This window comes from Ziziphus jujuba, chromosome 11 (genome assembly GCF_031755915.1).
Source record: "Ziziphus jujuba cultivar Dongzao chromosome 11, ASM3175591v1".
NCBI lineage: Eukaryota > Viridiplantae > Streptophyta > Magnoliopsida > Rosales > Rhamnaceae > Ziziphus > Ziziphus jujuba.
The window spans coordinates 3,436,333-3,464,288 of record NC_083389.1 but is presented as its reverse complement, the minus strand read 5'-3'; the positions used below and the strand labels follow the sequence as shown (position 1 = coordinate 3,464,288).

The 27,956-nt window shown below is 33.4% G+C and overlaps 1 non-coding gene and 2 pseudogenes across 1 annotated transcript; 1 reads left to right on the top strand and 2 right to left on the bottom strand.

The window, feature by feature from the left end:
• The first annotated feature begins 1,586 nt into the window (after positions 1-1,586).
• LOC132799930 (photosystem II protein D1-like) lies at positions 1,587-2,646 on the top strand (annotated as a pseudogene).
• A 690-nt stretch (positions 2,647-3,336) lies between these two features.
• Positions 3,337-4,799, bottom strand: LOC125419377 (large ribosomal subunit protein uL2cz/uL2cy-like; annotated as a pseudogene).
• Positions 4,800-19,571: 14,772 nt separating this feature from the next.
• TRNAR-UCU (transfer RNA arginine (anticodon UCU)) lies at positions 19,572-19,643 on the bottom strand. The gene has a single exon. It is a non-coding gene; the product is annotated as a tRNA-Arg (tRNA).
• Between the last annotated feature and the right edge of the window lie 8,313 nt (positions 19,644-27,956).

Genomic DNA, 27,956 nt, shown 5'->3' with positions numbered 1-27,956 from the left:
TATCAGATGTACGAATACCCTATCCCATTTATCTGGAAATCTTAATTCAAACCCTTTGTTATTGGGTGAAAGATGCCCCTTCTTTGCATTTATTGCGACTTTTTCTTCATGAGTATTATAATTGGAATAGTTTTATTACTCCAAAAAATCTATTTCTTTTTTTGTTTTGAAAAGTAATTTAAGATTTTTCTTGTTCCTATATAATTCTCATGTTTTCTCCATTACCGATCTTCTCATTTACGATTAACATCTTTTGGGTATCTTTTGAGTGAATTTATTTCTACAAAAAAATAAAACATCCTGTACAAAAAGTCTTTTCTAATGATTTTTCGGTGGTCTTATGTTCTTCATGGAGCCTTTCATGCATTATGTTAGATATCAAGGAAAATCGATTTTGGTTTCAAAAGATACGCCTTTTCTAATGAATAAATGGAAATATTTTCTTGTCTTTTTATGGCATTATCATTTTTATGCGTGGGCTCAATGTGGAAGGATCTATATAAACCAATCGGCCAACCATTCTTTCAGCTTTTTAGGCTGTCTTTTAAGTGTGAGACTAAATCTTTCAGTGGTACAGAGTCAAATGCTAGAAAATTCATTTATAATGGATAATGCTATAAAGAAGCTTGATGCATTAGTTCCAATTAGCCCAATGATTGTACCATTGGCTAAAATGAAATTTTGTAACGCATTACGACATCCTGTTAGTAAGTCGACCTGGGTTGATTTGTCAGATTTTGAGATTATCGACCGATTTGCTCGTATATGCAAACATCTTTCTCATTATTTCAGTGGATCCCCCAAAAAAAAAAAAAAGAGTTTGTATCGAATAAAATATATACTTCGACTTTCTTGTCTTAAAACTTTGACTCGTAAACACAAAAGTACTACACGAGGTTTTTTTTTTTAAAGATTAGGCTCAGAATTATTGGAAAAGTTCTTTACGCTGAAAGAAAAGGTTCTTTCTCTGATTTTTCCAAGAACTTATTCAACATTTTGAAGGTTATATAGAGGGCGAATTTCATATTTGGATTTTGTTTGCATCAATGATCTAGTCAATCATGAATGATTGGCTGTTCGACCATGGAAGTGGAAATTATCCTTAAATGCTGAAGAGATAACAAAAAATTTATTTAGTCGTCTATTATGAAATGTTCATGCAGTAAGAGTAAAGGTTGACCAACTGAATATTCAACTTTCTTAGAGGCTTGTCTAGGGAAGGAGCTGGATTTAGATGTATACATAGGGAAAGCCGTGTGCAATGAAAAATGCAACCACGGTTTGGGGAGAGATTTTTACCTATTTTTTATTTTCTAATTCTATGAAGTAAATTAAATCTGAATTTTAATCCAAATTTTGTAATTTATTTATTTTTATTCAATTTATTTATTCAGTTTACTAAAAAACATGGATGAATCTAGATAGATAAAAACCTCAATATATCTATGGATGTTGAATATTGGTTGACATGGGTATGTAAGTCATGTTATATTGTTGAATAACAAGCCCTCGATTATCTATTTATAGAAAATTCATGTGCTTGGGAGTCCCTGATGATTTATAATCAAATAAACCAAGATTTTACCATGACTGCAATTTTAGAGAGATACGAAAGCAGAAGCCTATGGGATCGCTGCTGTAATTGGATAACCAGCACTGAAAACCGTCTTTACATTGGATGGTTTGGTGTTTTGATGATCCTTACCTTATTGACCGCAACTTCTATATTTATTATCGCTTTCATTGCTGCCCTTCCAGTAGATATTGACTGTATTCGTGAAACTATTTTTGAATCTCTACTTATGGAAACAATATTATTTCCAGTGCCATTATTCCTACTTCTTCAGTGATAGGTTTGCATTTTTACCTGATATGGGAAGCAACTTCCATTGATGAATGGTTATACAATGGTGGTCCTTATGAGCTAATTCTTCTACACTTTTCACTTGGTGTAGCTTGTTATATGGGTCATGAGTGGGAACTTAGTTTCCGTCTAGGTCTGCGCCCTTGGATTGCTAGTGCATATTCAACTCCTGTTGCAACTGCTACTGTTGTTTTCTTGATCCATCCAATTGGTCAAGGAAGCTTTATCGACGGTATGCCTCTAGGAATCTCTGGTACTTTCTACTTCATGATTGTATTTCAAGCTGAGCACAACATCCTTATGCACCCATTTCACATGTTAGGCGTAGCTGGTGTATTCAGGGCTCCCAATTCAGTGCTATGCATTGTTCCTTGGTAACTTCTGGTTTGATAAGGGAAACCACAGAAAATGAATCTGCTAATGAAGGTTACAGATTCGGTCAAGAAGAAGAAACCTACAATATCATAGCTGCTCGTGGTTATTTTAGACGATTGATCTTCCAATATGCTAGTTTCAACAACTCTCATTCTTTGTACTTCTTCCTAGATGCTTGACCTGTAGTCGGTATTTGGTTCACTGCTTTAGGTATTAGTACTATGGCTTTTAACTTAAATGGCTTCAATTTCAACCAATCTATAGTTGATAGTCAAGGTCGTGTAATTAATACCTGGGCTGATATTATCAGCCGTGCTAACTTGGGTATGGAAGTTATGCATGAGCGTAATGCTCATAACTTCCTTGTAGATCTAGCTGCGGTCGAAGTTTTGTCTATAAACAGATGAGACATTGGTATTAGTGTATACTGAGTGATTGAACATAAAGGAGCAATAATCAATTTCTTATTCTAGCAAGAAGTTTGGTATTGCTTCTTTAGGAGTTTTTTTACTTAAATTTTTTTCTTTACTTCATCTTTACTTAAACATACCCATACTTTCGTTATGTATAAATTTTTATTTTCGATATCCTCTTTCCATTTTTTTTATTTTACATTTCAATTTAAAGGTTTCAATTCCATTTTTTCTTCTTTTAGTTTGGAGAATGAAAAAAAATATGATAAATGGTGTAAATTGACCTATTTGCTTGTAATTTGTAATAGGGTGGGATGTAGCCAAGTGGATCAAGGCAGTGGATTGTGAATCCATCATGCGCGAGTTTAGTTCCCGTTGTTCACTCATATATATATATATATATATATTTAAACTAAAAATAGAAAAATATTAAAAATAGTAAAATAGTTAACTATATATACTATATATATTAACTAAATATAATATAGATATTAACTAAATAAAGAAAAATTTTAAAAATTTAAATTGAAGTATCAACTAAACGGGACCAAGTGGCTATTATTTCTTTTTCTGCTTTTGTGTTAAGCATATTTATTTTTCTTAGTAAATGATTCACTACAAAATGATTTTTTTTTTCAGTGAACGTGTCACAATTAATTACTCCTATTTTTCTTTTTCTTTTTTCTAAAGACAAAGAAACAAATTCTGTTTACTATGGCGATGAAGAATCAAATTATTACTATATTTATTCCTTTTTTCACTTCTTCTTCCAAGTGTAGGATAACCCCAAGGGGTTGCACGTTTTTTTCTACCAACTGGGGCCCTCCCTTCACCACCCCTATGGGGATGGTCTAACGGGTTCATAACTACGGGATGCTTACCTAACCAACATTTCGATCTGGCTCTACCCAAACTTTTTTGTTCACCCTAAAATTCCCCACTTGTCCGATTCTTGCTAAGTAGTTTTTGCGTATCAAATAGACATCCCTAGAAGGTAATTTTAATGTGGCCGATTTCCCCTTTTTCGCAATCAGTTTCACTACAGTACTTGCTGTTCTAGCTAATTGTCCAACCTTTCCAAGTGTGATTTCTATGTTATGTATGGCTGCGCCTAAGGGCATATCGGTTGAAGTAAATTCTTCTTTTTGATCAATCAAAACCCCTTCCCAAACTGTACAAGCTTCTTCCAAAGTATACGGCTTTCTAGATGTAGATGATGATATCTATATAGATGGATCTTATATATATTGTATAATTCTTATATATATCATATAATGAAGTATCACATGAGTGGATATATAGGGATGAAAATCTATCGAATCACTCATGTTATCCTAGGTCTTCCCATTCCTTCATTTGGCTCATGTTCTTCATGTAAGCATTCAGACCAAATGACTCTATGAAATTATGTCGATACTTCCACATATTACAGGTAACGTAGGAGAATTCTCTATTTTTCCCCTCGATAATCCTTAGAATTACCACTGCTTAGCTTTCAATTCGCCTCTGACCATAAAATGAAATGTGAATAACCCATCCTCCTCTCTTTGAAACAAAGGGCGCTTCTGGTTTTGTTGGTGCTTGAAACAGTTTTATCTTCTCCATATTACTATATCTCTAGAATCAATAATTTTAAACGAGGAACTACTGAACTTAATCACTTGCTACCATGACTCTTCAGTTTTTGGTTGAGGTCTATCCTATAGATGTACTCAAATTGGATCAGTGATCGATTTATAGGTTTCATCGGAAACCTAATTGGTTACTTCCAATTACGTAAATCAATAGTTCAAACCGCACTCAAAGGTAGGGCATTTCCCATTTTTATAGGAACTTCTGTACCGAAAACAATGGTATCTCTAATTATAGCCCCTCTGGGATGTAAATATATCTTTTCTTATGATCCCCAAAGTGTATGAGACAAATGTATGCATTTCAATTAGGATCGTATTCTAGAGTTACGATTCTACCATATATGTCTTTTTAATTTCATCAAAAATCGATTTTACGATGTAGATGCTTATGACCACCCCTTCTATGCCCTGCGGTAATGATTCCTCTGGCATTACGACCTTTACCATAATGATGCTGTCTACGGCTCCTTTGCATATGCTCGGGGTAGAAGTTTTGTATAAATGTATCACCATGCTATTAAGTATTTTGATTTAAGTTCTTTTCTTTCTAACAGGTGGAATAAAGTAACCCGGCTGAAGTGTAATGATCATTAGTCTATAATGCATTGTATGTCCCGTAATAGGTCCCACTCTTCTACCCTTTCTCGGTAGTCAGTGAGTCTTCATAGCTATTACCTTGACACCAAAGAAGAGTTCAACCCAATGCTTTATTTCTATCCTAGTTGATCGTGATTCAACATTAGAAGTATATTGATTTTCAACAATAACCGAATACTTGTGTCTATAAATACTGCATACTTGATTCCATCCATAAATCTATTTTCTTCCCTATGAGTTCTAGTCTCAATAAGAATGCTAGTTCTTGCTATTCATATGCTATGATATGAATATACCACACCAATTTGTTATGTATGGATGATGAAATTCCATTGATATAGAGTCAATTCAATAGATTTATTTTATTGGAGGGTCCCATTAGCATGAATCCAATAGGAATTGAGTTGGGCGCTTTAACCATTCAGCCATGGATGCTTAGCAGGGATCCTCATACATGATGAATAACCAAATTCCAATTCAAATGAAATCTTTAGGATAAATCAATGCAATTTAGGAGGACTCAATGAAAGGACATCAATTTAAATCCTGGATATTCGAATTAAGAGAGATATTGAGAAAGATCAAGAATTCTCATTATTTCTTAGATTCATGGACCCAATTCAATTCAGTGGGATCTTTCGTTCACATTTTTTCCATCAAAAACATTTTATAAAACTATTGGACTCCCAAATTTGGAGTATCCTACTCTCACACAGTTCACATTTACAGGATTCAACAAGCAATCGATTTTTCACGATCAAGGGTGCAGTACTATTTGTAGTAGCGGTCCTTATATATTGTATAAACAATTGAACGATGGTCAAAAGAAAAAATCTCTATTTGACAGGGCTTCTTCCTATACCTATGAATTTCATTGGACCTAGAAATTATACATTGGAAGAATCTTTTGGGCCTTCCAATATCAATAGGTTTATTATTTCGCTCCTGTATCTTCCAAAAGGAAAAAAGATCTCTGAGAGCTATTTCCTGGATTTGAAAGAAAGTACTTGGCTTCTCCCAATAACTAAAAAGTGTATCATGCTTGAATTCCTGTATCTTCCAAAAGGAAAAAAGATCTCTGAGAGCTATTTCCTGGATTTGAAAGAAAGTACTTGGCTTCTCCCAATAACTAAAATGTGTATCATGCTTGAATCTAACTGGGGTTCATGGTGGTGGAGGAACTGGATCAAAAAAAAAAAAGGCTTCTAGTTGTAAGATATCTAATGAAACTGTCACTGGAATTGAGATCTCATTTAAATAGAAAGATATCAAATATTTAGAGTTTCTTTTTGTATATTCTATGGATGATCCGATCCGTAAGAACCATCATTGGGAATTGTTTGATCATCTTTCTCTGAGGAAGAGGAGAAGCATAATCAACTTGAATTCGGGACAGCTATTCGAATATTAATGAAAGGCTGGATTTGTTATCTCATGTTTGCTTTTCGTTAAAAAAAAATACTAGCTAAAGTGGAAGGTTTATTCAAACAACAAAAACATGGGTTAACTATTCAATCAAATGATATTGAGCATGTTTCCTATCTCTTCTCAAGAAACAAGTGGGCTATTTCTTTACAAAATTGTGCTTAATTTCATATGTGGGAATTCCACCATTTTTATATATATATATAGTTTCAACGACTTCTTAGTGATATCAAGTGAATTCAAGAAGATTTGACTCTATTTCCCGCTGCCCGAAATCCATAAATGCACAAAAACTGCTACCCGGGTCCGTATTGGCTTCCACCACTTGTATGCCCAAAACAGGTCTTGGATCTTTGGATATGGACAAGCCCTCTTGAGAATGAATTATCCCATAGATAAAGGTAGCAATGTTGTCCCTAAACGTCTTAGCTTGAACCCTAATGATTGGCCCGGTCTTCATCTGTATTTGGTCAGCACCTCAACGGGTTGTCGGTTGTGTGGGCTTGGGCGGATTCGCATCAAGTAGGGTATAAGTACATCAAATACATAATTTAAATGTGGGAATTTGTCCTCTAAAAATGGAAATATTGCATGAATTGATCATAAATTAGAATATTTTATGATTTTTGGCCTCAAAAAAACTAATCGTAGGAAGCATAAGGAAAATGGAATTTCCACAGTGACTGCAAATCCCTCGGATATCATTTGAGAGTACAAATTCTTGTTGCACCCAAAACATTTATTTTGGTCAGAATTATTAGCAGACATAATCAAATGATTCTGATGATACATTCGAGTAATTAAACATTTTATAGTTAGTAAACTAGATTTATGGTCATAACCTACATTTTCTAGCAAACTCGATCCATTTAAACCATGATCATGAGCAAATGCATAAATATACTCCCCAAAGATAAGTGGATATAGGAGATCGTGTTGTTGAGATCTATCTAGTTTGAAATATCCTTGAAATTCTTCCATTTGAAATTTGATTTGAACTGGAGATAAAGGGTTTATTGGGTTATCAAATGATACATAGTATGATACAGTCAAAACAAGGTATTATAGTACAAAAAAAATAGATACCTCGGAAAAAAGGTAAGACCATCGGCAAACTTTCTATCCTCTCTTTTTCCATCTAAGTCATTTATGTTCAGTCTAAGATAACAAGATGTTTAGAAATCCTTTATTTTTACAATCCAATCACTCTTTTGATTTTGGAAAAAAAAAAAAAAAACTCTTTATCAATATACTACCTTCTTCTACACATTTATCTCCACTTCATAATAGAGAATACCTAATAGGTAGGACTCATAAAATGGATAATCCCTCATGGAAAAGCCTTTCCCACGTCAAGCACTAATATATTTTTAATGTCTAATTAGTTTGGGTAATCATTCGGATAATCATTCAAAAATGAAGACCAAAAGCTCATTACAATTTGTTTCCTATAACTAGGGCCACAGTTGGGCTCTGTCCATTTATTCACTCAATCCGACTTGAAACTGATTTTCTAATTTCTTTTTTTCCGCCACATATAGAATTAAAACAATTTAAATAAGATTTTGGACATATCTAGAAAGAATAAAATATTCTCAGAATTCTCCATTGATACTACATGCTACTTTTTCCATTCATTCCTTTCAAGATCAGTCACCGTCTTACAAGTTCTACCTATGGTATGGACGAATCTGTTGCTTCATTCAATTGTGTAAAAGATGCTAGCCATACTCAAAAGCTGAGTACTCTACCATTGAGTTAGCAACCCGGATAAAACAATTAGAATGTGTAGATACAATTAGAATCCCAATAAAATAACTGAAGAGGTTGAATTGCACAGCGTAATTACAACATTGAATTTGAAACGGCAAAACAAATTGTATCATGCAAAAAAAAAAAAAAAAAAACTTCTTGTATTATAAAAAATCCAATGAACCCATTCCTTGAATGAAATCAAATCTATGGCATGGAGAAAAATAGATCCATTTATCCATGATCAAATTATATTTATTCGATACACTATTGTCAATATGAGTATTTAAGAAAAGAATACAATGGAGAACTAGTGATGTGATTCCGCCCGAGGTCGCTCAACGGATAACCCGCTGGGGTGCTGACTCGACACGAATGAAGACTAGGCCAATCACAAGAGCTCAAATTAAGAGGCTAATGGCCAAACTCCATTGCTGCCAATTTCACCTTCTTAGCCTCTGAATAATTATGGCGGTCAAATATCATCTCCATCTTTTCTTCCCACTCCAATGGTGGACCAATGAGCAAAACACCCGAAGGAGAGTTGGTGATGACTTGATTACTACATGGCGACAAATGAAAGGAGCCATGCAGAAGCGATTCGTACCATCACACTATCATAGGTTGCTGCATCAAAGACTTCAATCTTTATCTCAAGGACATGGATCCGTGGAGGATTATTACAAGGAGATGGAGATGCTTATGAAGAGATTGAACTTGAATGAAGATAGGGAAGCAACCATGGCAAGGTTTCTTGGTGGTTTGAATCGTGAAATAGCCAATCGACTAGAATTGCAACAATATGTGGAATTGGAGGAGATGTTGCATGTGGCTATTAAATTAGAGCACCAATTCAAGAGGCGGGGTGTAAGATCATGGTTTGGAGGTGTTTCCAACAATGGAAGGTCCAATTCAAGTGGCTGGAGGAACAATCCCATCTATGAAAGCAAGCTAAAGCCGAAAGTCAAAGAAGAAAGTTCAAACTGGCCAAGGAAGGAGACTAGAACCAAATCTGTCCAATCACCAAAGAATGAGGTAAAATTAGATCCTAAACCTTCTAGAACTCATGATGTTGTGTGTTTTAAGTGCCAGGGAGGAGGATACATTGATAGCCAATGCCCGAATAGAAGAATCATGGTGTTAAAGGGCAATGACGAGCTAGAATCGGAAAGTGAAGAAAGTGAGGATAAAGCCAAGCAAGAGGAGGAGGACTTGGAGGATGAACCCAAAACCTTGAAAGCATCCAATGCTGAATTAAACTTGCTTTCTAGGAGAGTACTTGCTGCATACAAAGATGAGGATGAAATTCAAAGAGAGAACATCTTCCACACCCGATGTGAAATTCAAGGTAAGATTTGTAGTATGATTATTGATACGATAAAACTAGGAAACCTAATTCAACTAGGAATGAATTTTATTTTTTTTTTTTTTTAAGATGCTGAATGTGTATAGGATGGATAATGCTAAAATTGCAGAATAACACAAAAATAAATAAAGCAAATAAAGATAGATCAAACCTGAACAAAATTTAGCTCTGATACCAAATGATACGAACCTAGGATGACCTGCTCCTAAACCCGTATTATATTAGCCCGGATCTTAATTAAGTTCAAGTTCTAATGGAATTGACCTCAACCCCTAACCAACCTGTGGTTAGAAACCTTGGTATAATGTGGACGCCACAATAGGGGATGGAAAACCTATTGATAAGTCAAGCTAAAACAACCAATTCTCTAATGGTGTTTTAGGTGTTCTCAAAGAACAAAGAGATAATTAATCTCACAAGTATTTTCTTAATCAAATCAAAGTTGTATTCATATTGAAAAATAAGCCTTTAAATAGGCTTTGAAGGAAACAAAGTCAACCCTAAAAACCCTAGGTAAAACAGGCCACACAATAAAGAGTTCTATGGTGGCCAAAATTCTCACTCCTTTCCTAATCTAATTTGAATTAATTAATTCCTTTATTTTGAATTAGGAATTAATTAATTTACAATGAAAATAATAAAATAATAACTTTCCTAAACTTATTTTTTCAGAAAATAAATAAATAAAAACTGAAAAGTAATGGTAATTTCCTAGAACAAAAAGTAGAATCAAATTACGAAACTATAATACTAGCTTTTTGACTAAGTTGACTTTGACCAATCTTTGATCAAATTGAGCTCCAAATCAGCTTCTAGATGCTTTTTAGGATGCCAAATAAACTGAATATGAAGGCCCACACGTTGCCTATGCTTGGAAAAATAAGAAAAGGCCAATACAGTAAAATACAGTAAAGCCAGCAAGCAATACAGCAAATTCGGCCAAATTGTTAATGCTGTCCGTACAAGCCCTTTTTCATTGCATTTGAGGCTGCTTTAACTTGAATCCATGACCTCTTAGGCATATGTACTGAACCCATAAATCATTGGAACCATTTCATGCTTCCCAGACTCCAAAAATGTACCAAAACCGTCACCCGGGTCCATATCGACTTCAACCACTTGGATGCTTCGAATAGGCTTTGTATCTTCAAGTATGGACAAGCTCTGTTGAGATTGATTACCCTCTGTATAAATACTCCCAGGTTTCCCTTAAATCTCTTAATTTGAGCTTTTTTGATTGGCCTAGTCTTCATCCGTGTCAAGTCAGCACCCAAGTGGGTTATCGGTTGAGCGGCCTCGGGCGAAATCACATCACAAGTGGTCAACGATTACTTGAGTTGCTCAAACAATCTCCATCAGCCTCTCTCACGGTGGAATAATAGATAATGACTATTTATACTGGAATCAGTGGTGATGCGATTCCGCCCGAGCCCGCTCAACTGATAACCCGCTGGGGTGCTGACTCGACACGGATGAAGACTAGGCCAATCACAAGAGCTCAAATTAAGAGATTTAAGGAAAACCTGGGAGTATTTATACAGGGGGTAATCAATCTCAGCATACTTTGTCCATACTTGAATATACAAAGCCTATTCTAAGCATCCAAATGGTGGAAGCCGATACGGACCCGGGTGACGGTTTTGGTACATTTTTTGAGTCCGGGAAGCATGAAATGGTTCCAATGCTTTATGAGTTCAATACATATGCCTAAGAGGTCATGGAATCAAGTTAAAGCAGCCTCAAATGCAATCAAAAAGGGCTTGTACGGACAGCATCAACAATTTGGCCGAATTTGCTGTATTACTTGCTGGCTTTATTATATTTTACTGTATTAGCCTTTTCTTATTTTTCCAAGCATGGGAAACGTGTGGGACTTCATATTCAGATTATTTGGCATCCTAAAAATCATCTAGAAGCTGATTTGAAGCTCAAAGAGGTCAAAGATTGGTCAAAGTCAAATTAGTCAAAAAGCTAGTATTATAGTTTGCTAATTTTATTCTACTTTTTGTTTTAGGAAACTACCATTACTTTTTAGTTTTTATTTATTTATTTTTCTGGACAAATACGTTTAGGAAAGTAATTATTTTATTATTTTCATTGTAAATTAATTAATTCCTAATTCAAAATAAAGGAATTAATTAATCAATTTTAGTTTAGGAAACTTAGTTTAGGACATATTAGAATTCTGTCAAGTTTCCTAATTCCTATAGGAGTCCGGTTTTGAATTAATTTTTTAGGGTTTGTTTTGTTTCTTTCAAGCCTATTTAAAGGCTTATTTTTCAATAATAATACAACTTTGATTTGATTAAGAAAATACTTGTGAGATTAATTATCTCTTTGTTCTTTGAGAACACCTAAAACACCATTAGAGAATTGGTTGTTTTAGCTTGACTTATCAATAGGTTTTCCATCCCCTATTGTGGCGTCTACATTATACCAAGGTTTCTAACCATAGGTTGGTTAGGGGTTGAGGTCCATTCAATTAGAACTTGAACTTAATTAAAGATCCAGGCTAATATAATACGGGTTTAGGGGCAGGTCGTCCTAGGTTCGTATCATTTGGTATCAGAGCTAAATTTTGTTCAGGTTTGATCTATCTTTATTTTCCTTATTTGTTTTTGTGTTATTTTGCAATTTTAGCATTAGGTTAAGGTTGCATCCATCCTATACACGTTCTGCATTTAAAAAAAAATAAAAATTCATTCCTAGTTGAATTAGGTTTCCTAGTTTTATCGTATTTTTGTTTCCTAATTTGTTGGTTGTCTTTTATCATTATTCTTGATAATTTTGGTTTTTGTTGATTTTCCTTTGCTGTTTTAGTCTTATAAATTTTCATTCATATATTAAAAAAAAAAAAAAAAGAGTTTGCGGCAACATTAAAAAAAAAAAAAAAAAAAAACTGCACATTTGTGTTTATTTGGAGGTCGCGGGCTTGGTGTTTGTTTTGGAGTTGGAATTGCAATTTTGGTAATTATTCTTGCTACTGCAGTTGTTTATGTTCTGTGAGTAAAAAAAACAAGAAAAAAAAAAAAGAAGAGGTAAAGCCAAATTAAAAAAAAAAAAAAGAAAAAAAGAAAAATATTTCGGTTTGCTGGAGTTTGATTTGTTTGCTGGAAATTTGTTGGAGCTGCTGGTTTTTTGATTATTTATTCAATATTTGAGTTGCTGGGAAATTATTTTTGCTGCTGGATATTTGGATTTTGGGTGCTTAAATTTTTTGGATTAAAATTAGTTAAAGGAATTGATACAAAACTTGAATTACAAAGAACAACAACCAACACTTTTCTATAATTTTGTTCTCTTTGATTCTTGTTCGTATTTGAATTTCTTTTTCTGGAATTTTATTCTTGAACTCATAATCTACTACCATCTGGTGCAGTTTTAAAAAATTCCAATGTTTTCCCATTATTTTGTGTTTTCTTGTCTAGAAAGCCGAAAAATTAGGATTTGTTGGATTCTTTCGGTATTGCCTACTTTTTGCTACTGCTTTGTTGATAAGTTTAATTAAAACATACTAGTGATCTAATTGCTGTTTTGTGGGTGTTTTAATTAGAACTTTGAGATAATTCATTGAGTGGAAAAAGGCAAGAGTGTGAGAGCTTAACAGAGGGTAAAAGCCAAAACTAGTGTGCAAACAAGTGAGGGAGTGAATATTGTGAGGATTTATTTTATTTTTGCATTATTTTACTAACATGGCAGATTCTAGAATAAGAAGAGGGGATCCACCCTTGAGGATCAATGAGGAAGAGTCCGTAGCATTCCATGGCAATGACCGAGCTACCGGGAGTGAAGACCAAGTGGATATGAGAGCTGTCTTGGAATCAATACAGCGGGTTAGTGCTCAAGTTGAGCATGTGAATCAAAGAGTGGGAAGACGAGAAGCCTCACAAGGAAGGCCGAATACAAGAAATAGGCAAGAATTCCATGGAGGACGAGTCCGAGGACGAGGAGGTCGCGAGAGGCCGAGGGAGGAATTTGATGAGGAGCCATTCGACGGCGACTTTGAGGAAGGTATGGACGAAACCTTTGCTGTCGAAGATAGAGCTGGCCATGGGAGATATAGGAGGGAAGATACAGATGATGATTTGGGAAATATCAAGGTTAATATCCCACCTTTTATGGGTAAAAGCGATCCCGAAGCTTATTTGGAGTGGGAAGAAAAAATGGAGATGATCTTTGACTGCCACAACTATTCGGAAGGTAAGAAGGTGAAGTTGGCAGCAATGGAGTTTGGCCATTATGCACTCCAATGGTGGACAAATGAGCAAAGCACCCGAAGGAGAGTTGGTGATGACTTAATTACAACATGGCGACAAATGAAAGGAGCCATGAGGAAGCGGTTTGTGCCATCCCATTACCATAGGTTGCTGCATCAAAGGCTTCAATCTTTGTCTCAAGGAAGTAGGTCCGTGGAGGATTATTACAAAGAGATGGAGATGTTAATGATGAGGCTGAATATGAATGAGGATAGGGAGGCAACCATGGCAAGATTTCTTGGAGGGTTAAACCGAGACATTGCCAACCAACTTGAATTACAACAATACTTGGAATTGGAGGAGATGTTGCATGTAGCCATTAAGCTTGAGAACCAATTCAAGAGGAGGGGTGTTAGTACATGGTTAGGAGGAGTTTCTAGCAGTGGAAGGACAAGTTCAAGTGGCTGGAAAAACAATTCCACTTATGAAAACAAGTTGAAGCCGAAATTAGGAGAAGAAACTACATACCGGCCAAGAAGGGAGGTCAAGACCGAATCTGTCCAAGCACTTAAAGGTGAGATAAAATCTGATCCTAAACCTCAAAAATCCAGAGAAATAATTTGTTTTAAGTGCCAAGGAAGAGGACACATAGCCAGCCAATGCCCAAATAGAAGAATCATGGTATTAAAGGGAGATGGTGAGCTGGAATCTGCGAGTGAAGAAAGCGGGGCTGAAACCGAGCAAGAGGAGGATTGCAATGAAGATGAAGCCGAACATGTAGATACATCTAATGCCGAGTTGAGCTTGGTTTCAAGGAGAGTACTTGCTGTCTACAAAGATGAAGAGCAGATACAAAGAGAAAACATCTTCCACACTCCCTGCGAAATACAAGGTAAAATTTGTAGCATGATTATAGATAGTGGGAGTTGTACTAATGTGATAAGTAATCTTGTAGTTGATAAATTAGGCTTGAAAACAATTAAACATCCAGAACCTTATAGATTACAATGGCTTAATGATAGTGGTGAGATGAAAGTAAAGAAACAAGCCAAAGTAAAATTTAATATAGGTAGATATGAGGATGTAGTTTTATGTGATATTGTACCCATGATTGCTGGACATATACTATTAGGTAGACCATGGCAATTTGATAAAGATGCTACTCATTTTGGTCAAGAAAAATAGTATTGTTTTCAGGTTTAAAGGGAAGAAGGTCAAGCTGGAACCATTATCTCCCAAAGAGGTTTACAAAGACCAATTACAAATGCAACAAAGGAGAGAAGCCGAAAAGCTCAAGGAAAAAGCAAGTATGGCACCAACGGCTTCACCATCCTTTCAAGAAGGTAAGATTGAGGTTGCTGACCAAGGTAAGGTTTCTAAGGTTCATATTGAGTGGAAAGATCAAGGGAAAGCCGAAAGAGAGGGAAAAGGAAGTGGCAAACCCGCAAGCTTGGAGAAGGAAGAGAAATCCGACGATTTGCTCCAATCCAAGGGAAAAAAAGAAAAAGAAAGAAAGGAAAGGTTAAGTAGCAATTTTTATTTGAGTTTAGGAGATATTAATAAGGTTATTCAATGTAAGAAACCTTTGCTGGTCATGCTTTACAAAGAAAATTATTTTAATGATCAAACTAACTTTGAAGAACTTGAATTGCCAAGTTCAATGATTTCTCTTTTGAAGGAATTTGGAGATGTCTTCCCAAATGAGATTCCAAGTGGACTACCACCTATTCGAGGGATAGAACATCAAATTGACTTTGTTCCAGGGGCTGCCATACCAAATAGACCAGGTTATAGGAGCAATCCCGAAGAAACAAAGGAGCTGCAAAAACAGGTAAGTGATTTGCTTGATAAAGGATACATTCGTGAGAGTTTAAGCCCATGTGCTGTTCCTGTTTTGTTGGTACCTAAAAAGGATGGTTCTTGGAGAATGTGTGTTGATTGCAGGGCTATAAATAACATTACCATCAAATATAGACATCCCATTCCTAGATTAGATGATATGCTTGATGAGTTGCATGGTGCTTGCATGTTCACAAATATTGATCTTAGGAGTGGTTATCACCAAATTAGGATGAAAGAAGGTGATGAATGGAAAACCGCTTTCAAAACTAAATATGGGCTGTATGAATGGTTAGTTATGCCTTTTGGATTATCCAATGCACCTAGTACCTTCATGAAGCTTATGAATCATGTAATGCGTCCATTTATTGGAAAATTTGTGGCTGTTTATTTTGATGACATTCTAATATATAGCCGAAATTTGGATGACCATGTGGATCAACTTAGGCAAGTTTTGCAAGTTCATAGAAAGGAAAGATTGTTTGCTAACATTAAAAAATGTGAATTTTCCAAAGAAGAGCTTGTGTTTCTAGGTTTTGTAGTAAGTGCTGCAGGAATCAAAGTTGACCAAGCTAAGGTGAAAGCAATTCAAGAGTGGCCGGTTCCTACTTCTATCACCCAAGTGAGGAGTTTTCATGGCTTGGCAAGCTTTTACAGAAGATTTGTCAAGGATTTTAGTACCATAGCAGCACCATTGAATGAAGTTGTCAGGAAGAATGTTGGTTTCAAATGGGGGGAAGTACAAGAAAAATCTTTTAATTTGTTGAAAGAAAAATTATGTAATGCACCTTTGTTAGTTTTGCCAAATTTTTCTAAGACTTTTGAAATTGAGTGTGATGCTTCAGGTGTAGGTATTGGAGCTGTCTTAATGCAAGAAGGAAGACCCATAGCCTACTTTAGTGAAAAATTAAGTGGAGCTGCCCTAAACTACCGGACTTATGACAAGGAGATGTATGCTTTGGTGAGGGCTTTGGAGATGTGGCAGCATTATCTCATGCCAAAGGAGTTTGTGATTCATACGGATCATGAGTCTTTGAAGCATATCAAGGGTCAAGGAAAGCTCAACCAAAGGCATGCTAAGTGGATTGAATTTATTGAAACATTTCCATATGTGATCCGCTACAAAAAAGGTAAGGAAAATGTGGTTGCGGATGCATTATCCCGAAGGTATGTGCTCTTTTCTACCTTAGATGCTAGATTACTTGGATTTGAACAATTGAAAGAACTTTATGAGCATGATAGTGACTTTGGAGAAATTTTTAAAACCTGTTTGAAACATGGATTTAATAAATTTTACATATTTGAGGGATATTTGTTTAAGGAAAACAAACTTTGTGTGCCTAATTGTAGTATTAGGGAATTATTGGTTCGGGAAGGACATGGGGGTGGTTTAATGGGTCATTTTGGTGTTTTAAAAACTTTATCCTTGCTGCAAGAACATTTTTATTAGCCTAACATGAGGAGAGATGTTGACAGAATTTGTGAAAGATGTTTAAAGTGCCGAAAAACAAAATCAACATTGAAACCGCATGGATTGTATAAGCCTTTGCCGATCCCTACCTATCCTTGGGTAGATTTGTCTATGGATTTTATTCTTGGGTTGCCTAGGTCAAGGACAGGTAACGATTCAATATTTGTTGTAGTAGATAGGTTTTCTAAGATGGCACATTTTATTGCATGTAACAAAACTGATGATGCATCCAATATTGCTAATTTATTTTTCAAGGAAATTGTGAGATTGCATGGAATGCCAAGAACTATTGTGTCGGATAGGGATGCTAAGTTCTTAAGTTATTTTTGGAAAACATTGTGGGCTAAATTAGGTACTAAGCTTTTATTTTCAACTACTTGTCATCCACAAACTGATGGATGAACCGAAGTAGTAAATAGAACTTTATCTGCATTGTTGAGAGCTTTACATAGTGGTAATTTGAAAATTTGGGAAATATTGTTTGCTAACTTTAAAAAGTGTAATTTTTACCATAACGAGCATGTATTTCTAGATTTTGTTGTAATAGTGTTTGACCCAGGAGAATTGGTTTGGTTGCACTTACGAAAGGAAAGATTTCATGAACAAATAAGGTTAAAGCTCATGCCGCCTATGGATGGACTTTTTCAAGTTTTGGAGCCCAATAACAAGAATGCCTACAAGCTTGATTTATCGGGTGAGTATAACATGAGTGCTGCATTTAATGTTGCTGATTTAACTCATTATGATGCAGGTGATGATCTTGATTTGAGGACAAATCCTTTTCAAGATGACGGGAATGATGTGATTCCGCCCGAGCCCGCTCAACCGATAACCCGCTGGGGTGCTGACTCGACACGGATGAAGACTAGGCCAATCACAAAAGCTCAAATTAAGAGATTTAAGGAAAACCTGGGAGTATTTATACAGGGGGTAATCAATCTCAGCAGACTTTTTCCATACTTGAAGATACAAAGCCTATTCTAAGCATCCAAATGGTGGAAGCCGATACGGACCCGGATGACGGTTTTGGTACATTTTTTGAGTCCGGGAAGCTTGAAATGGTTCCAATGCTTTATGAATTCAATACATATGCCTAAGAGGTCATGGAATCAAGTTAAAGCAGCCTCAAATGCAATCAAAAAGGGCTTGTATGGACAGCATCAACAATTTGGCCGAATTTGCTGTATTGCTTGCTGGCTTTACTGTATTTTACTGTATTAGCCTTTTCTTATTTTTCCAAGCATGGGCAACGTGTGGGATTTCATATTCAGATTATTTGGCATCCTAAAAAGCATCTAGAAGCTGATTTGAAGCTCAAAGAGGTCAAAAATTGGTCAAAGTCAAACTAGTCAAAAAGCTAGTATTATAGTTTCCTAATTTTATTCTACTTTTTGTTTTAGGAAACTACCATTACTTTTTAGTTTTTATTTATTTATTTTCTGGACAAATAAGTTTAGGAAATTTATTATTTTATTATTTTCATTGTAAATTAATTAATTCCTAATTCAAAATAAAGGAATTAATTAATCAATTTTAGTTTAGGAAACTTAGTTTAGGACATATTAGAATTCGGTCAAGTTTCCTAATTCCTATAGGAGTCCGATTTTGAATTAATTTTTTAGGGTTTGTTTTGTTTCTTTCAAGCCTATTTAAAGGCTTATTTTTCAATAATAATACAACTTTGAGTTGACTAAGAAAATACTTGTGAGATTAATTATCTCTTTGTTCTTTGAGAACACCTAAAACACCATTAGAGAATTGGTTGTTTTAGCTTGACTTATCAATAGGTTTTCCATCCCCTATTGTGGCGTCTACATTATACCAAGGTTTCTAACCACAGGTTGGTTAGGGGTTGAGGTCCATTCAATTAGAACTTGAACTTAATTAAAGATCCGGGCTAATATAATACAGGTTTAGGAGCAGGTCGTCCTAGGTTTGTATCAAGTGGTTATCTAGATTTACTAGAAATTGGGCAGGTAAGGAAATTTCTCGTTGAGTTACGTACTTACTTAAAAATGAATAAAACTCAATTCCAAGAAATCATAGCTTCTACCAAGACATTTACTGAGGAAGCTGAAGCCTTTTTGAAAGTAGCTATTTAGGAACAGCTGGAATGTTTTCTACTTCAGGAACAAGTACAAAGAAAAGAAATTGATCACTTTTAATATTTATCACTCTTAATTCAATATTAATTAAATCTTAATTTAATATTAATTTTAAAATTTAATACTAATTTTAATAATAATAATTAAATTATATACTTTTTCTATTGTATAATTAATAATTATTTTAATTATTTTAAAATAAAATATAAAAAAATTATAAAATATAAAAGTTTTTGTTTTTCGTTGTAATTATTTTCTATAATAATATAGAAATAATAATATATTACATTTCTATATTGTAATATTAATATTAAATACATAATAATTATATACATATATTAACATAGATTAAATATATAATATATTTACATATATAGTACATGCAAAATATATGGAAATAATATATAAATGGAAATCATATATAAACTAGATTATACTTATATTACAAGTTCTAAGTGTATAAGAACACCTCTTATTCAAATTATTTAAAAGATCTTTCTTGACTTGGAAATCTAAAAATATATGGAAATAAATTGTGTCCAATAGGATTTGAACCAATACCAAAGGTTTAGAAGACCTCTGTCCTATCCATTAGACCATGGACACTTTGCATTCCAATTTTTTTTATACTTATCTTCTGTTCACATTTATTATTCGGACGAAACGAATATGTGAAAGAATTTTGGAATTGCTTGTTCAACTATGCACAACGTTAATTATATTCATTTTTTTTATATTTCTATAAAACATATTTCTTAGAAATTTGATATTTTAATACATATCAAAATATATAAATATATATTAGATATATAGGTACTGACCAGGCCAAACCATGGAAATAAAGGGCCCTTTCGGATGAACTCAAAGAAGTTTTTTTATTATTGTTATTATTAATATATATATATTTTTCTCATTATTTCTATTTTTTCTTTTCTCTTTTTATATATTATTTTTTCTACTTATATATTATATAAAATACCGAATATATCTATTAAACATATATTAATTATATAAATCTATTCAAAAAATCTAAAAAATCTATGTTAAACATATTAACAAATATAGATTCCATTTTTAGATTTGATTTATATTGGATTTTTTATATTTATTTCATTTATAGTGGATTTATATATTGGACTATTGTAGATTGGATTGTTGATATCACTTTAAAGTCTTTTCTTTATACATATATGTTATATCTTTATACATATGTTATATGATTATAGAATTATATATAACATATATGCAGACATTTTGTATAATCTAATTATATAATATAAATGCATTTATTTTATCTAAATGGTCTAAATGGAATTTGATTCTTTATTATTATAATTCCGTATCTATTATATAAACTATTGCATATATATTATATATAATAAAATAATAAATAATAAAAAATATAAAAAACACTAAAAAAAAAAGAAGAAGGGCTTTTTTCAAGCCTTATTTTTGTGAGGTAACATAGTAATTACCTCCTTTCAATTGGGGAAGAGATGGCTTAGTGGACGAAAGCATCAGATTGCTAATCCGTTGTATAGGTTTTTCTTATCGAGGGTTTGAATCCCTCTCTTTCTGTTTTCATCGATGTCTTGTTCTTTTCTTTCAAATTTCTTGCGAGTTCAGTGTGGAATAGATAATATCCTACGAAGCTAAGAACGTTTTAAAATCAAGGAAGAAACAAAGAATATTACTACCAAGATTACACCCTAGGTCGTTAGATGGGAATCCAAAGATAAAGAGCGAAACAAAGAATATTACTACCATGTAAACAAATAGTTTGAGAGTAAGCATTACACAATCTCCAAAATTCTTTTTAGGGAAAAAAGAGAATAGATTTGCTATTTTATTTTAGACCGCATACCCTACTCTTTATTTTGTATTTTGACACCAAGAAATAAAGTTTTTTTTTCAAATAGAAATTTGTAATATTTATAATATAAGTGGATAAGTGGAGTTTTTCATTACCAAAAATTTTCTTTCATACCCACAATTTGACATTGTGAGTACTCCAATAAGGCCTTTCAATGGAAAAAAGGTCATAATAAGGAAATGGGTTGATCCAAATTTCTTGTGGCTGTACAAAAATTTCAATCTTGGAATCAAGAGTTCATACTATAAAACCTATCTAATCTTACAAAGCATTATGTTAGAATTTTCATTTTATTTTTTTCAAATCAATCATGAATTTGGCTAGGATGTTATTAAAGATCTCATTGAAAACTTACAGCAGCATGCCAAACAAAGGCTAAGAGAAAAAATAGCGCAGGTATTACTGGCATAACTTTTACGATTGGATTCAAAAAAGTGTAGGCCTCTGGTAATTTAGCGAAGAAAAAAACATTTGAATAAAGGGCAGATATTTTGTTATTTTTGTTATTGAAGATAATTTTATTATTTTGATTGAGTTATTAATAAGTTTAGTTATTAATGGAAGGGAAAATGAATAAAACTAAATAAGATAGACCCCAAAAACCTTCTTTGATTTGAACTTCCCCAATGAGAAATCCTTAAATTCTCAAATCAAAAGAGAATAGAATAAATCATACTTTCATACAATATCTTAATTGAACTCTATGTAATGATCAATAAATTCAATTTAATTCTATATCAACACATATTAAAATTCTAGCAACAATTTATATATTTTATAGATATTTGTACTGGAGTTGACGAACAACCAATATCAATATTAGTGTTCATTAGGTTCGAATAGAAATGGGGCGTGGCCAAGTGGTAAGGCAACGGGTTTTAGTCCCACTATTTAGAGGTTCAAATCCTTCCATCCTAGAGCATGCCTAACCCATTATAGCATTGTAATATATATAATGCTATATATCAGAAAAAAGATTGTCTTTTAAAATAAAATACATTTATGTTTAAGAGTATAATATTGGATTGTAAAATTTTTATTAGTATTCTTAATAATTCTTCTCTGAATCATATCTTTTTCACAAATTGAATCATGTTCAAATTATACGTAGATATAATTGGATCCATTTATGGTCCCTAAATGTTAAATATTTAACATAAAATATCTATAATTCCTTTCAGTGACAATTTTTTTGTCTATCTGTATAGGGGTATTATTGTTATTTTGATTCCAATTTTAGAAATCAGTATGAAAAAACAACAACCTTACCTTAGACTAGTCTTTATCCACTAGTTCACTAAAAAAATAAATTGGATTTTTTAGCTATCTAGTTTTTTAATCGTTGATGGTTTAATTCAAATATGGATTTCTCTTAGGATGCTAAAATGTGGTCCTTACTTTAAATGTTATTCAAATAATGATCTCGAGTTCGGAAAATTTTTAATCACTAAAATCTTTTTGATGATTTCTTATGAGTTCATAGTACTCTAAGAAGTGTGAATTGGTAAATTTATCCTATCACTATCAAGTTACTTGATGGTGCAGATTCTAAAAGAAATTTTTTATTTGATTCGTGCTATTCGTGGTATTTATATTTCATTATATTAAATAAATAAATAATGAAATAAAATATATGTTAAAATAAATATATGTATTGGGTGTTGGGGATTAAATTGAATTCGTTCTGAGAATTCGTTAGAACGTAGCCATTCATATTTCATATAGAAAGAAAAAGTATAGATTACTATGTACCGACCGAGCCAATGACTATTCATGATTCCATAATTGAATCAATTACATACTGGTTCCAAACTAAAGGAATGTTATGGTAAAACTTTGTTTAAAATGATGTGGTAGAAAGCAACGTGGGACTTGAAGGACACGATCCATTATGGATTCTTACATCCACCATTTTTTATTAGACAAGAATTATAGAGGAATGAAAGTGCTCTTGACTCGACATCATTTCTTTTGTTTCAATAGAACTCTCAGTTTTTTTTTTGTTTGGGTGATGTAAATCGTACATGATGGAGCTTGAATAAAAAGCATTGATCTATTTCTCGAAGGCAAGAATCTAGGGTTAGTATGAATCAATAAATTGGGACAACTTCATAAATATATTTGTAAATATGTTTTCCATATATAAATCGAAAGGATCCAAGTCAAGCAAGTTTCAAATTCAAAAGTCAAATTTTTTGGAATTGGCAAAACCTTTTCGATCAAATCAAAAGTGTATTACACAAGAATCACTTAGTCGTATGATTATTTGATAGAAAGAAATCATAAAAAAAATGGTATGTTGCTGCCATTTTGATATGATTCAAGATCACTGGAGTAATGTCTAAACCCAATGATTCAACACAAAGATAAAGGATCCTGGAACAAGGAAATACCATTTTCGATTGTCTCAACAACTAGATCAAAGTGCAGAATCAAAAGAGATTCTAAAAGAGACAGACAAAAGGGGGGTTAGAGACCACTCAATAAATGAAATGCTTAAAAGGTTTCCTTGAGTTATTTGAGAGTTATCCAACCTGAGTTATGAGAGTGCAAAGTGTAAATATGAATAATTTTTTTGGTGGGGGAAAGAATAAGTATTTAAATCATAGTCTAGTTGATTTGATGATTTTATGGATATATTTGACCTTCTCATTCTATACATAGATATAATTTCCAATTTTCTTGAGTTGTACTAGGAGAAAACTTCGTATATGTTTCTTGGGGGGGTATTGTTCATCTATCCCAATGAGCCATTTATTGAATCATTGCAATTGATGTTCGATCCATAAGAGAAGGAAGAGATCTTCAAAAAGTGGGTTTTTATGACCCGATAAAGAATCAAACTTATTTAAATGTTCCTGCTATTCTATATTTCCTTGAAAAAGGCGCTCAGCCTACAGGAACAATTCATGATACTTCAAAGAAAGCGAGGGTTTTTACAAAACTTACCCTTAATACCAAATGGTAGTCAATTAATGAAAAATTAATGAAATATGTCAAAATGAAATATATAAGAAATATATAAATAATGAAGGTGGAGACCACTTGTAGAGAGGTCTGTAAAGTCTTTTATCTGATATTCTCTTTTAATTTGTTATTCTTACTATCGATTTTGGGTATTACCATTAAGGGTAATGAGGGTTAGTTGGATTTCTATGACCAAATAAAAACAGGGATTGAGCTTTTTTCTTTTACTTATATTGTTTGATTGACTAAATTCGAGCTTTTTTCTACTTTTTTTTTCTTAATTACTTTTTTCTTACATCTACATCCCTTATTTGTCTATATATCGATTAGCTATGTAGTGCCAATCCAACACAAGTCCTTATTTTTTTATTTAAATTTACAATATTTTATTTTTTTCTAGTTGATACGAACCTAGGACGACCTGCTCCTAAACCCGTATTATATTAGCCCGGATCTTAATTAAGTTCAAGTTCTAATGGAATTGACCTCAACCCCTAACCAACCTGCGGTTAGAAACCTTGGTATAATGTAGACGCCACAATAGGGGATGGAAAACCTATTGATAAGTCAAGCTAAAACAACCAATTCTCTAATGGTGTTTTAGGTGTTCTCAAAGAACAAAGAGATAATTAATCTCACAAGTATTTTTTTTAATCAAATCAAAGTTGATCACTAAGCCTTTAAATAGGCTACAAAGCCACGAAATAAAACCCTAGAACATAAAGAAAACCAGCCACCACACATAAAGAAACCTAGTTGGCTGAAACTATACTTCCTTTCCTAATAAGTTTGATTAATTAATTCCTTTATATTAAATTAGGAATTAATTAATTTACAATGGAAAGAATAAAATAAAAACCTTCCTAAAGTTATTTTTCCAGAAAATAAATAAATAAAAGCCAAAAAGTAATGGTAGTTTCCTAAAACAAAAAGTAAAAACAAATTAGGAAACTAAAAATGCTAGCCTTTTTGATCAAGTTGACTTTGATCAATCTTTGACCTCTTTGAGCTTCAAATCAGCTTCTAGATGCTTTTTAGGATGCCAAATAAGCTGAATATGAAGTCCCACACGTTGCCCATGCTTGGAAAAATAAGAAAAGGCTAATACAGTAAAATACAGTAAAGCCAGCAAGCAATACAGCAAATTCGGCCAAATTGTAGATGCTGTCCGTACAAGCCCTTTTTGATTGCATTTGAGGCTGCTTTAACTTGATTCCATGACCTCTTAGGCATATGTATTGAACCCATAAAGCATTGGAACCATTTCATGCTTCCCGAACTCCAAAAATGTACCAAAATTGTCACCCGGGTCCGTATCAGCTTCCACCACTTGGATGCTTCGAATAGGCTTTGTATCTTCAAGTATGGACAAGCTCTGTTGAGATTGATTACCCTCTGTATAAATACTCCCAGTTTGCCCTTAAATCTCTTAATTTGAGCTCTTGTGATTGGCCTAGTCTTCATTCGTGTCGAGTCAGCACCCCAGCGGGTTATCCGTTGAGCGACCTCGGGCGGAATCACATCATTCCCCTCCTCTTGAAAAGGATTTGTCCTCAAATCAAGATCATCACCTGCAGCAAAAGGAGTTAAATCAGTAACATTAAATGCAGCACTCATGTTATACTCACCCGGTAAATCAAGCTTGTAGGCATTCTTGTTATTCGGCTCCAAAACTTGAAAAAGTCCATCCATAGGCGGCATGAGCTTTGACTTTCTTTGTTTAGGAAACCTTTCCTTTCGTAAGTGCAACCAAACCAATTTTCCTGGGTCAAACACTATTACAACAAAATCTAGAAATACATGCTCATTATGGTAAAAATTACACTTTTTAAAGTTAGCAAACAATATTTCCCAAATTTTCAAATTGCCACTAAATAAAGCTCTCAACAATGCAGATAAAGTTCTATGCAATAAAGACATCTTTAAATAAGTATCTTTAAAATTCATGGTCAGCAATGATTTCTTATTCATAATTACTTTGTTAACATCACCAAAGCTAAGATAAAAATTTATATTTTTCCATTCTTGTCTTCCTTTTCCTTTCCCACTCACGGGCATCTCACCTTCCTCACTCTCGGCTTTTACACCAAATTTAAAATTTTTCCACACAACCTGAGTATTAGAAGACTTACCTTGGACAGCAAGCTCACCTTTTCCCTCTTGATTGGATGGTAGTCCAATTGGAATTTCATTTGGGAAGACATCTCCAAATTCCTTCAAAAGAGAAATCATTGAACTTGGCAATTCAAGTTCTTCAAAGTTAGTTTGATCATTAATATAATTTTCTTTATAAATTATGACCAGCAAAGGTTTCTTACACTCAATAACCTTATTAATATCCCCTAAACTCAAATAAAAGTTGCTACTTAACCTTTCTTTTCTTTCTTTTTCTTTTTTCCCGTTGGATTGGCGTAAACCTTCAGATTTCTCTTCCTTTTCCAAGCTCTCGGGTTTGCCACTTTCTTTCCCCTCTCTTTCGGCTTTTCCTTGATCTTTCCACTCAATATGAGTCTTAGAAACCTTACCTTGATCAGCAACCTCATTCTTACCTTCTTGAAAGGATGGTGAGGCCGTTGGTGCCATACTTGCTTTTTCCTTGAGCTTTTCGGCTTCTCTCCTTTGTTGCATTTGTAATTGGTCTTTGTAAACCTCTTTAGGAGATAATGGTTCCAGCTTGACCTTCTTCCCTTTAAACCTGAAAACAATACTATTTTCTTGACCAAAATGAGTAGCATCTTTATCAAATTGCCATGGTCTACCTAATAGTATATGTCCAGCAATCATGGGTACAATATCACATAAAACTACATCCTCATATCTACCTATATTAAATTTTACTTTGGCTTGTTTATTCACTTTTATTTCACCACTATCATTAAGCCATTGTAATATATAAGGTTCTGGATGTTTAATAGTTATTAAGCCTAATTTATCAACTACAATGTTACTAATTACATTTTTGTTTCCTAATTTGTTGGTTGTCTTTTATCATTGTTCTTGATAATTTTGGTTTTTTGATTTTCCTTTGCTGTTTTAGTCTTAAATATTTGCATTCATATATTCAAAAAAAAAAAAAAAGAAAACAAGAAAAAAAAAAAAGAAGAAGTTTGCGGCAACATTTAAAAAAAAAAAACTGCACATTTTGTTTATTTGGAGGTCACGGGTTGGTGTTTGTTTTGGAGTTGGAATTGCAATTTTTGTAATTATTCTTGCTACTGCAGTTGTTTATGTTCTGTGAGTGAAAAAAAAAAAAGAAAAGAAGTTAAAGCCGAATAAAAAAAAAAAAAAAAGAAGAAAAAAAAATATTTCGGTTTGTTGGAGTTTGATTTGTTTGCTGGAAATTTGTTGGAGCTGCTGGTTTTTTATTATTTATTCAATATTTGAGTTGCTGGAAAATTATTTTTGCTGCTCGATATTTGGATTTTGGGTGCTTTAATTATTTGGATTAAAATTAGTTAAAGGAATTGATACAAAACTTGAATTACAAAGAACAACAACCAACAACTTTTCTATATTTTTGTTCTCTTTGATTCTTGTTCATATTTGAATTTCTTTTTCTGGAATTTTATTCTTGAACTCATAATCTATTACCATCTGGTGCAGTTTTCAAAAATTCCAACGTTTTCCCATTATTTTGTGTTTTCTTGTCTAGAAAGCCGAAAAATTAGGATTTGTTGGATTCTTTCGGTATTGCCTACTTTTTGTTACTGTTTTGTTGGTAAGTTTAATTAAAACATACTAGTGATCTAATTGCTGTTTTGTGGGTGTTTTAATTAGAACTTTGAGATAATTCATTGAGTGGAAAAAGGCAAGAGTGTGTGAGCTTAAAAGAGGGTAAAAGCCGAAACTAGTGTGCAAACATGAGTGTCGAGACCTTGTTTGAGTGAAACACGTGAGGGAGTGAATATTGTGAGGATTTATTTTATTTTTTCAGTATTTTACTAACATGGCAGATTCTAGAATAAGAAGAGGGGATCCACCCTTGAGGATCAATGAGGAAGAGTCCGTAGCATTCCATGGCGATGACCGAGCTACCGGGAGTGGAGACCAAGTGGACATGAGTGCTGTTTTGGAGTCAA